This window comes from Tenrec ecaudatus, chromosome 11 (genome assembly GCF_050624435.1).
Source record: "Tenrec ecaudatus isolate mTenEca1 chromosome 11, mTenEca1.hap1, whole genome shotgun sequence".
Classification (NCBI taxonomy): domain Eukaryota; kingdom Metazoa; phylum Chordata; class Mammalia; order Afrosoricida; family Tenrecidae; genus Tenrec; species Tenrec ecaudatus.
Window position 1 is genome coordinate 65,547,105 of NC_134540.1, and position 8,829 is coordinate 65,555,933.

An 8,829-nucleotide genomic window follows, 5' to 3' on the forward strand; every position below is an offset into this window, starting at 1 on the left:
CCAATACTCCAGCTTGGAATTTTTATAGCCTTTTCTATGAAGTGAAATTTCTTGGCCTATGATTTGGTTTTATTTTTCTGGGATAAAACTAAATCTTCTTCTAGAGGCATATACTTTGCTACTTAATCTAAAAACTAGATTAAGTAGCACTGACATTGAAGAAAAACGTTAATGGAAAGAGTGGTGAAACAAAAGTAATTAGGATTCTATCATTTTTTTCAATTGCATGTGCACTTTTCATATTACTACTGATATTTTACAAGTGTCCTAGTCAATGGTAGGGTTCCTGGTGGCGTAGTGGTTACTTGTTGGGCTGCTAACCATAAGGTTAGGAATTCAAAACTACCAGCTACTTCATAGGAGAAAGACGAGGCTTTCTACTCCTGTACAGTCTTGGAAACTCACAGGGGGCAGCTCTTCATACTCTGTCCTATAGGGTCCTATAGGTTGTTGAGATAACTTGTGATTTGGGATAGTTATGAACTACCTTATACATAATGCATATTTCTGGCAGAGTAGTGGGTTACATATTGGGCTGCCGCTAGGACAGCACTGCGAACACATTCGTCGATCGTTGGGAGGAAGACGTTTTCTGCTTCTATAAAGATTGATAGCTGATGGCAACATATGCTCAAATGTGATTGATACCATTGATGTATGTATGGATTGTTATAAGAGCTTTAAGAGCCCCCAATAAAATGAATTTTTTTGGTAAAAGTTTGATAGTGAGGAAACCCAGAGAAGCATTTCTACCCTGTCCTATAAAATCAACTGCTTGGCAGATTTGTCTTTATCTTGCTGTCTCTCTTATCAGTCGATGCAGAATGTGTGCATCTGCTCACCTTAGGTCACTCAAGAGCATTTTGGTAAACTGTCTTCATGCTTGGTCTTTAGATTGTTTTAGATGATTCCCACGTCAAGAAGGTAAAAGGGGGAAAGAAAAAGATCCCCTCCCCTCAAAAAGCCAGAATGGCTGAGTCAGTGGTACTTCTATCTCTCAGTCTATTCCATTGTGAAATGAATGCCCCATTGGCTCATGGGAAAATCACTAGAAGCGCAAGACGTGGTTCTACCTTTGCCATATAAATATCTCTACTGGATTTTACTGCTTCAGAAAAAAAATGTGTCCATTTTTATCGTTGACATGCTGATAGACAGAAGCCACTTGAAAATGAGACTTCTGGCACCTTTGGCACCTTTTTCAGCGTGGTAAGACTTTGGAAAACATTGGAATTGCAGGCCTCTCAAAAGAGGCGACGTCTTCCTTCCCAGCCCCAGCTCCCAGCACATGGGCGCGCAGCTCAGCGTTACTGCATTTTCACGTTTATTTGGCACAAGAGTTAGATCTGAAAACAGAAATCATTTCAAGTTAAAAAGAAAATGTTGGGGCAGAGACCGGGAGGACGGGGAGCTGGAAGCACCTGTCCTGAACGATTTGCACATGAAAGCCGTCTTTCCTTGGGCAGCTTTGCACATTTCCCAACGCAGCTCAAATTGGGGCCTTGGCTTGATCTTTCGCCGCTAGACTTGAAGGAAGGAAGAAGATGGAGTTTCCCATTAGGCTCTTCACAAAAAAGAGGAGCCGTGGCATTATCCCAACACCTTTGTCAGGTGTGCTTTTTCTATTGTTCCTCAAATGGCAAGGGATTAAGATGAGGGGGTCGGGGTGGCAATTTTTTTATGATTCTTCTTAAGCCAGAAGAGACACTTTTCTTAGAGAGCCCTGGAAAGGAATGCAGACCGCCGAGTGCTTTGGAAAACATGTTTCCAAACACCTGGAGTGTGTGTTTAATCCATACTTTAAAACAGCTGACTTCTGCTTCCTCAAAGCCAGCTCCCTGTGTGTGCACCCCCCCCCAGCCCCATTCTTCTCCTACTGCCATGCCTCTGGTCCCCACAGTCTTGCTCTTTTAATCCGAGAAGAAGAGGCGCCCCACGCCTACAGCAAGAGGCAGGATGCAAGCACCTGGATTTGCCTCGACTTGACCCAGGGTCAAGTCAAAGGGTGGTGTATGACCTGGGCCTCGCCTCCCTACCCAAGTAAGGCACCCTGTGGCGTAGTGGTTACGCTTTGGGTTGTGAACTGCAGGTCAACATTGGACATCACCAGCACCGAGTGTGAAAGATGGGTCAGGAAAGACTTACAGTGTCTGAAATCCACGGAGGCAGTTCTACCATGTCCTGCAGTGAGGTGCTTTGTTGGTTTGGGGGACTTTTTTTTTTTTTTGAGGAAGTCTAGTTGCAAAGGTTTATGCAAATGTAGGTCTTTGGCTTGCCGGAGGTTGGAGACACCCAGTCTGTGGGCTTTGTTATTCATATTCATGGGCAGCACTGACTCTCCGATAAGGCCCCAGAGAAATACCTGATCGGGGCTTGTACCTGGCCACCCTCTGCGGGTCAATTTACTCACTGAGAGATTACTGTCTTACCAAAGTATAATTTTACAGTTTGAAAATGTGTTGGATTTAGAGAAATTGTCCCCCAATGGGGGCTGGGTGGCAGTTTGAAACTGCCAGGAGCTCCGAGGGAGCGCGATGAGCCTTTCTGCCTGCGCCACTAAAGAGTTGCCGCCTGGGAAACCCACAGGGGCAGTTCACCGCTGCCCTCTAACTAAGGTGGCCTTGAGTTGGACCACACTCAATGGCAGTGAGTTGTTGCTAAGAGCTCATCTCCGGGGGGCTGTTGGAGCCCCCACCCAGGGCGCCACTAAAGCAAGGCCCGATGCTGTGCCTTTGTAGAGAGCCAGGCCCATTCAACCCGCCCACTGGAAGCAACCCTCTTGCTTATAGGAGGGGAGGGGGCTCAGAATTGGTTCTTTGGCAATGGTGTGTGTGTGTGTGTGTGTGTGTGTGTGTGTGTGTGTGTGTGTGTTTGGGAGGCGACACTGTGAAGATGGGCATCAGTCCTGCATATATCTTGGCAGCTCTGTGAACTCTAAGAAATAACAGCTGCCTACAGGGATACTCAGATATTTATTAAAAACAACAGCAACGAAACACAAACTCACTGTCGTCCTGTTGATTGTAGCTACCCTATAGGGTGGGGTGGAACCTATAGGTTCCAAGACTAGAACCCTTTGTGGGAATAGAAAGCCTGGCCTTTCTCCTGAGGAGCGGCTGGTGGCTGGCTCACCAAACTGCCAGGGGAACTCTAGTTCCACCAGAGCGTTGGGAACTCTTCAAAAACAGCATGCTGTACAGGCTGTGATAAGAGCTGCAAGACCCCCCATACAATGATTTTTAAAAATGTGCCGCTATTAGAAATGTCTGGGAAGACTATCGGATTTCTTGGGTGGGAAATACCTTGGTTCTTAAGAATTCACATCCAAGCCTGGTTTGTGACCCAAGTGGGTTTTTATAAAGGACAGAAGACGTTTCAGGCATTACAGTAAGTTGAACACAGGACTACACCCACACGTGCCCACCTGGAGGGAGGGAAGAGGGAGAGGGAGAGAGGGAGAAGGGGAAGGGGAGGGGGAGAGGGGAGAGAGAGAACCCCAGCACAAAGAGCAGGTTTCAGTTTTTTAGGGCCTTGTGCTGGGAGGCGTGGTCGATGGTACTGGTGGACCCATTGGCTGAATGAAGTCCACCCGCCCTAGATGGGCCAATCCAGGTGCACCACCTACCTAGGTGTACCGCCCCCCTCCTGTCTCGAGGCCTGTATTAGCGCATGCCCTTTAGCCTTTATCGGCTTCCAACCTCCTGTAGGGGCCCTAGGCATGGAGAGGAACGACCCATAACTTACTCTGGAACAGAACCTGCCCTGCCTCTGAGAGGAAGAAGAGGAAGAGAGATGGCATACAGCTGGTCGCCATCATCTGCCCACACGAAGCCAATGCAACCCAGTCGTGGGCATTGATCTGTAGGGAGCCTTGTGGACAGCAGTCCCCGTGGGCCTCCTTTCCTCCGTGGTGACCAGCCTGACGTCCAGCCCGGAGCCGAGTCGGGCAGGTGGGCGGGCAGGCGAGGGCTGTGACCCAATCACTCTCTGCCGAGTCGGACACTGCCTTGTCCTTTGCTCCACCACCAAACCTCCCACGTTAACGGCCCACAGTGGTGGCTTGTGGTTTGCTGATGTGTCTTGTCATTAATCAATTAGAGGGTCTGACAACACCGCACCTCCTCAGGTGTGTTTGCTTGGCTTCCTAAAAATCTGTTTCTGTGGAAGGTAAGGGGTGTTTATTTTTAATCTGGAGCTTATCCTTGAAGGAGCCTATAATTGATGATGGCACCGAAGGCTGCCGTTTCCTTTCATTCAACTGTTTTCACCAGCAAACCAGGCGGGACGGTCGATTTGATGACGGCCCCTTCCGTGGCTGGTCGCGGGCTTTGTGCAGGAAATGGACATGTTCAGATATGCGGGGACACTGCGCATTCTTGACCGTTTCCCCATGCTTCCCCTCCCATGTCGACCCCATGTCTTCTTTGCTGGGCAGAGTTTAGTGAATGGGGAGCCTCGAAGCTGCTCCCCTGCACCCATCATGAGGTGATTGTTGGGGGCTGTGCAGTGGGTCCCGACTCCCAGCGAAGTAGTAGAAGTGCCCCGTGGGCCTGCCGGCCTAGCTGTCACCCTGGGAGCAAGTAACCGAGCCTTTCTCCCAAAAAGCCCAAGCCGTGAGGGTGGATTTCAAACCTCGTGGTTAGTATCCCAGCCTTAACAGCTGTACCACCAGGGCGCCGTGCTCAAATTATACCAGGTTTAAATGTCAAAGCCATTTCTCAATACCTGGTTTCAGGAAAAGAAATGAGCAGTACTCCGCTGACATCAGTACTTTGTTACTGTTCCCAGTCCACGAATAAAAGGAATGCCAGCTAATACATTTTAAAATGCGGCAGGTGAAAATATTTAACTCTTAAGCAAGGCATGGGTTTGCCGGGTGCTTGGGGCTCCTGGAATCAAGGGAGCGGTTGAGTTGCAGAATCTAATTACCAGCTGAATGGAAGAAAAGACTAGAGGAATCTCCTGGGTGGGGGAAACAATGGGAGGAGAGATTGCCAATGCAATCCTGAGCAAGCTGATAACCTGAGAGCACCTCTCAGGTGGGTCCAGTTATCTCCACACCGCCAAGAAATCCCAGGAATTATCATGTATACTAATGGGTTCATTGCTTTCACAAAGCCTAAATCATGGGTCTCATGTGGCCCTGCAGCACTGCCGGTGGCAGCTCTCACTGGGCCCCCACCCAGAAGAGAAACAGTAGGGAGGACAACCTTCAGGAAGCATCTTCTCTAAATCCCATCAGGAAAAGAAACAGAAAGAGAGAGAAAGAATTGAATCGTGTTTGACAGCTAAGAAGTGATGTTCTCAAAGAGGCCACTTCAGCAGGACAGTTGGAAAGTAGGACAAAAGTCCTGAGATAGTGTGGGTGGGAGAAAGACGTCTCTCTCTACTCCCGTAAAGAGTTAGCAGTCCCGGGGCAGCTCTAGCCTGTCCTGTGGGGTTGCTGTGAGTCAGGATGCACGCAGGGCAGTGAGGGCTTCTGAGTTGGGTGGCCTTTGCGCTGCAAGCATGCTGGAAGGTGCCATCACTGGTCCCCATGCCAGTAGGCAGAGGGACAGGCACTGCACATGCGCTGGGTCCCACTCGAGGGGCTCGTGCCATCAGTGGTCCATGGGTGTGCATCGCCATCTATCAGAGATGATCCAGCAAGTTGAACCTAAGTGCCATCGGTGCTATTTTCTATAACTGTGCCTCTTCCAGGTAGGCTCACCACCCATGGCGGGCAGATAGCAGAGCTTCCAGGTTTAGACATACTAGGAAGACAAGTGTGGCGATTTAGGTCCAAAAATCAGTCCGAGAAAACCAAATGACTCCCAGAGGCCGTCTTCTCTCTCATCAAGTTGCGGTGGCGCGGGGAGCCTGCCGGTCACGAGCTGGGGATGGTGTTAGGATACCTCCGTTCACGCCCGAGCCTGTGGAAAGAAGCGGCCCTGGCGGAGCCGACTGTCTCATGGGACTGAGGAAAAGCTTCCAGGCTCGCCCGAGATCCACCCCCCCCCCGCCTCCCCGCCCCCTCACGATGGGCAAAGGAGACCCCAACAAGCCGCGGGTCAAGGTGTCCCCGTACCCCTTCTTCGAGCAGACCTGCCGGGAAGAGCACCAGCAGAACTGCCCGGTCTCCCCAGTCAGCTTCGCAGACTTCTCTAAGAAGTGCAAATGAAAAGTCCAAGTTTGCAGATATGCAAAAACGACAAAGCACGCTCAGACAGGGAGATGAAAAATGACGTCCCCTCAAAGGTGATAAGATCCCAATGCCCCTAAAAGACTGCCAGCTGCTTTCTTCCTGGTTTGCTCCCAACTTCGCCCAAAGATTAAAAGTGAACACCCGGGCCTGTCCATTGGGGATACTGCAAAAATAAAATAATAAACAGTGGGTAAAATATGGTCTGAACGATCAGGCAAAGATAAACAGCCCTATGAGCAGAAAGCAGCCAAGCAAAAGGGAATATGAAAAGCATATTGCTGCATTCCGTGCCAAGGGCAAAGTCAAGCCGGAAAGGAGGGTCCTTTCCCACAGGTTCAAAGAAGAAGTATGCTTCCGCAGAGGAGGAGGAAGAGGATGAAGAAGATGAAGCAGCTATCCTGTAATTGCGTGTGTGCTCAGGCAATTGTTTAGCTAAGAATCTGAATTCAAGCGCAGCTCAATATTAGCTTAAGTATAAAAATGGTATAGCTGATAAGATTCTTGGTAGAGAAAATACTTTTTAAAAAATGCAACTTGTAGCTTTTTGAGGGGCTATCACGTAGGTAGATCATAAAGGTTCAGATATTGAATGTTTCTTTTTTATTTTTTTGAATGTTTCTAAAATATTTAAGGGTGCTTTAATTTCTGGACTGCCTAGTAATTAGCATCAATAATAAATTTTGGGGGTTTTAGGATGTTTCATTTTGTAAAAATTTTGTAATAAAATATTTGTATTTTTCAAAGAAATCACGTAGTCTGAAACTGTGCTGAAAGATGAAACCCCTAGGTTGAAAAACTCAAACCAAATCCACTGCCATTGAGTGGATTCCACCTCACAGTGAGTAGAGGTAGGGCCGAGTAGCACTGCCCCTGGGGGGTTCCGAGGCTGTAAATCGTTACAGGAGCAGAAAGCCTCGTCTGCCTCACGTGCAGTGGCTGGTGACTCCAAACTGCTGACCTTGCAGTTAGCAGCCCACTGAGTAAAAACACTGCGGCAGCGGCCACTGCAATGAGCTTGCGCGTACCAGAGATAATGAACTTGAGCATAGCAGAGATAATCAAGATGGCGTAGGACAGGGCCATGTTTTGTTCTGTTTAACACGGGTCGCCGATTCTATGACAACTAAGTACAACAAAGCAGAAACAACCACAGGATCCGTTGTTTCCAGGTAGAAAAGTTCATCTCTTAAGAATGGGGAGGGAGGGGGGGAAAAAAAAGAGGACCTGATGCAAGGGGCTTAAGTGGAGAGCAAATGCCTTGAGAATGATTGGGGCAGGGAATGTATGGATGTGCTTTATACAATTGATGTATGTATATGTATGGATTGTGATAAGAGTTGTATGAGCCCCTAATAAAATGTAAAAGAAGAAAAGAGAAAAAAATGATTAGGGCAAAGACTATACAGATGTGCTTTATACAATTGATGTATGTATATGTATGAACTGTGAAAAGAATTGTATGAGCCCCAATAAATTGTTTAAAAAAATGCTGATTTGGAGATAAAGCATGGGAGAATGCTGGTGGAAAGTATCTTTTTTCAAAATCTCTCTTGGCATGTAATCCATGTGCCATACAAACTCACTACGGTGGAGTCAATGCTGGCCCACAGCAACCCTATAGAGCAGAGTAGAACCACCACTGTGAGTTTCCAACCCGAGACTGTTTATGGGAGTGGAAAGACCCAACGGTCTCCATCAGAGCGGCTGGTGGTTTGAACTGCTGACTTTGTGGATTGAAGCCCAATGTGTAACCATTACACCACGAGGGCTCCTAATGTACCAGTGAGTCAGTGGTTTAATGTATTACAAAAGAGTTGTACAGTCATCACAAAAATTTCTGGTCCAGGCTCTGAGAATTCTGGAATCAACTTTTGAGCTTCATACTATCATGGGCTGTGTTAGACTGGGAGCAGATTCTACTTGGTGCGGTGGGTTTTCTTGGCTGTACTCCTAATGGAAGCGTACCACCAGGTCTTTCTTCTGCGATGCCTTGGGGTACCTTGAGCTTCTAACCTTTAGCAGCAATTCAAAAAGCACTGGCATCACCAAGGACCTTGATACAGGGCATGCCTGCAGTATTCATTTATTACTGCCAGGAAAATATGTGCAACCAGACATTTTCCAATTCGACAATTTCTACTTGTATAATTCAGTGACATTGGCTATATCCTTCTGGTTGTGCAGCATAACTATTACCCCTTTTCAAAGGATTCTACCACCATTAACATCAACTCGATGACCCTTAAGCAAAATCTCCCCTTCTCTTCCCCGTGTCTGTTATTATGAGATTAATATATTGCATGTGTCTTTAATGAAAATTATTGACAAAAAGCAAATAGAGCTAGCAGTGAAAAGAGGAAAACTTCAGAACAGAGAAACAAATGTAACTGACGTCTTTGGGCTAAAACAGCTCATGCATGGGGAATGTCAAATACTAACTCATATTTTGTTTCCCACTTTAGTGTTTCCCTGCCCTGGTTGGCAGAGTGGGCTATCCATTGGACTGCTAACTGGAAGGTCAGCAGTTCAAAATGACCAACTGCTCCACAGAAGAAAGATGAGGCTTTCTACTCTTGTAAAGAATTACAGTCTCTGAAACCCACAGGGGCAGTCCTGGTGTGTTCTATAGGGTCACTCCGAGTTGG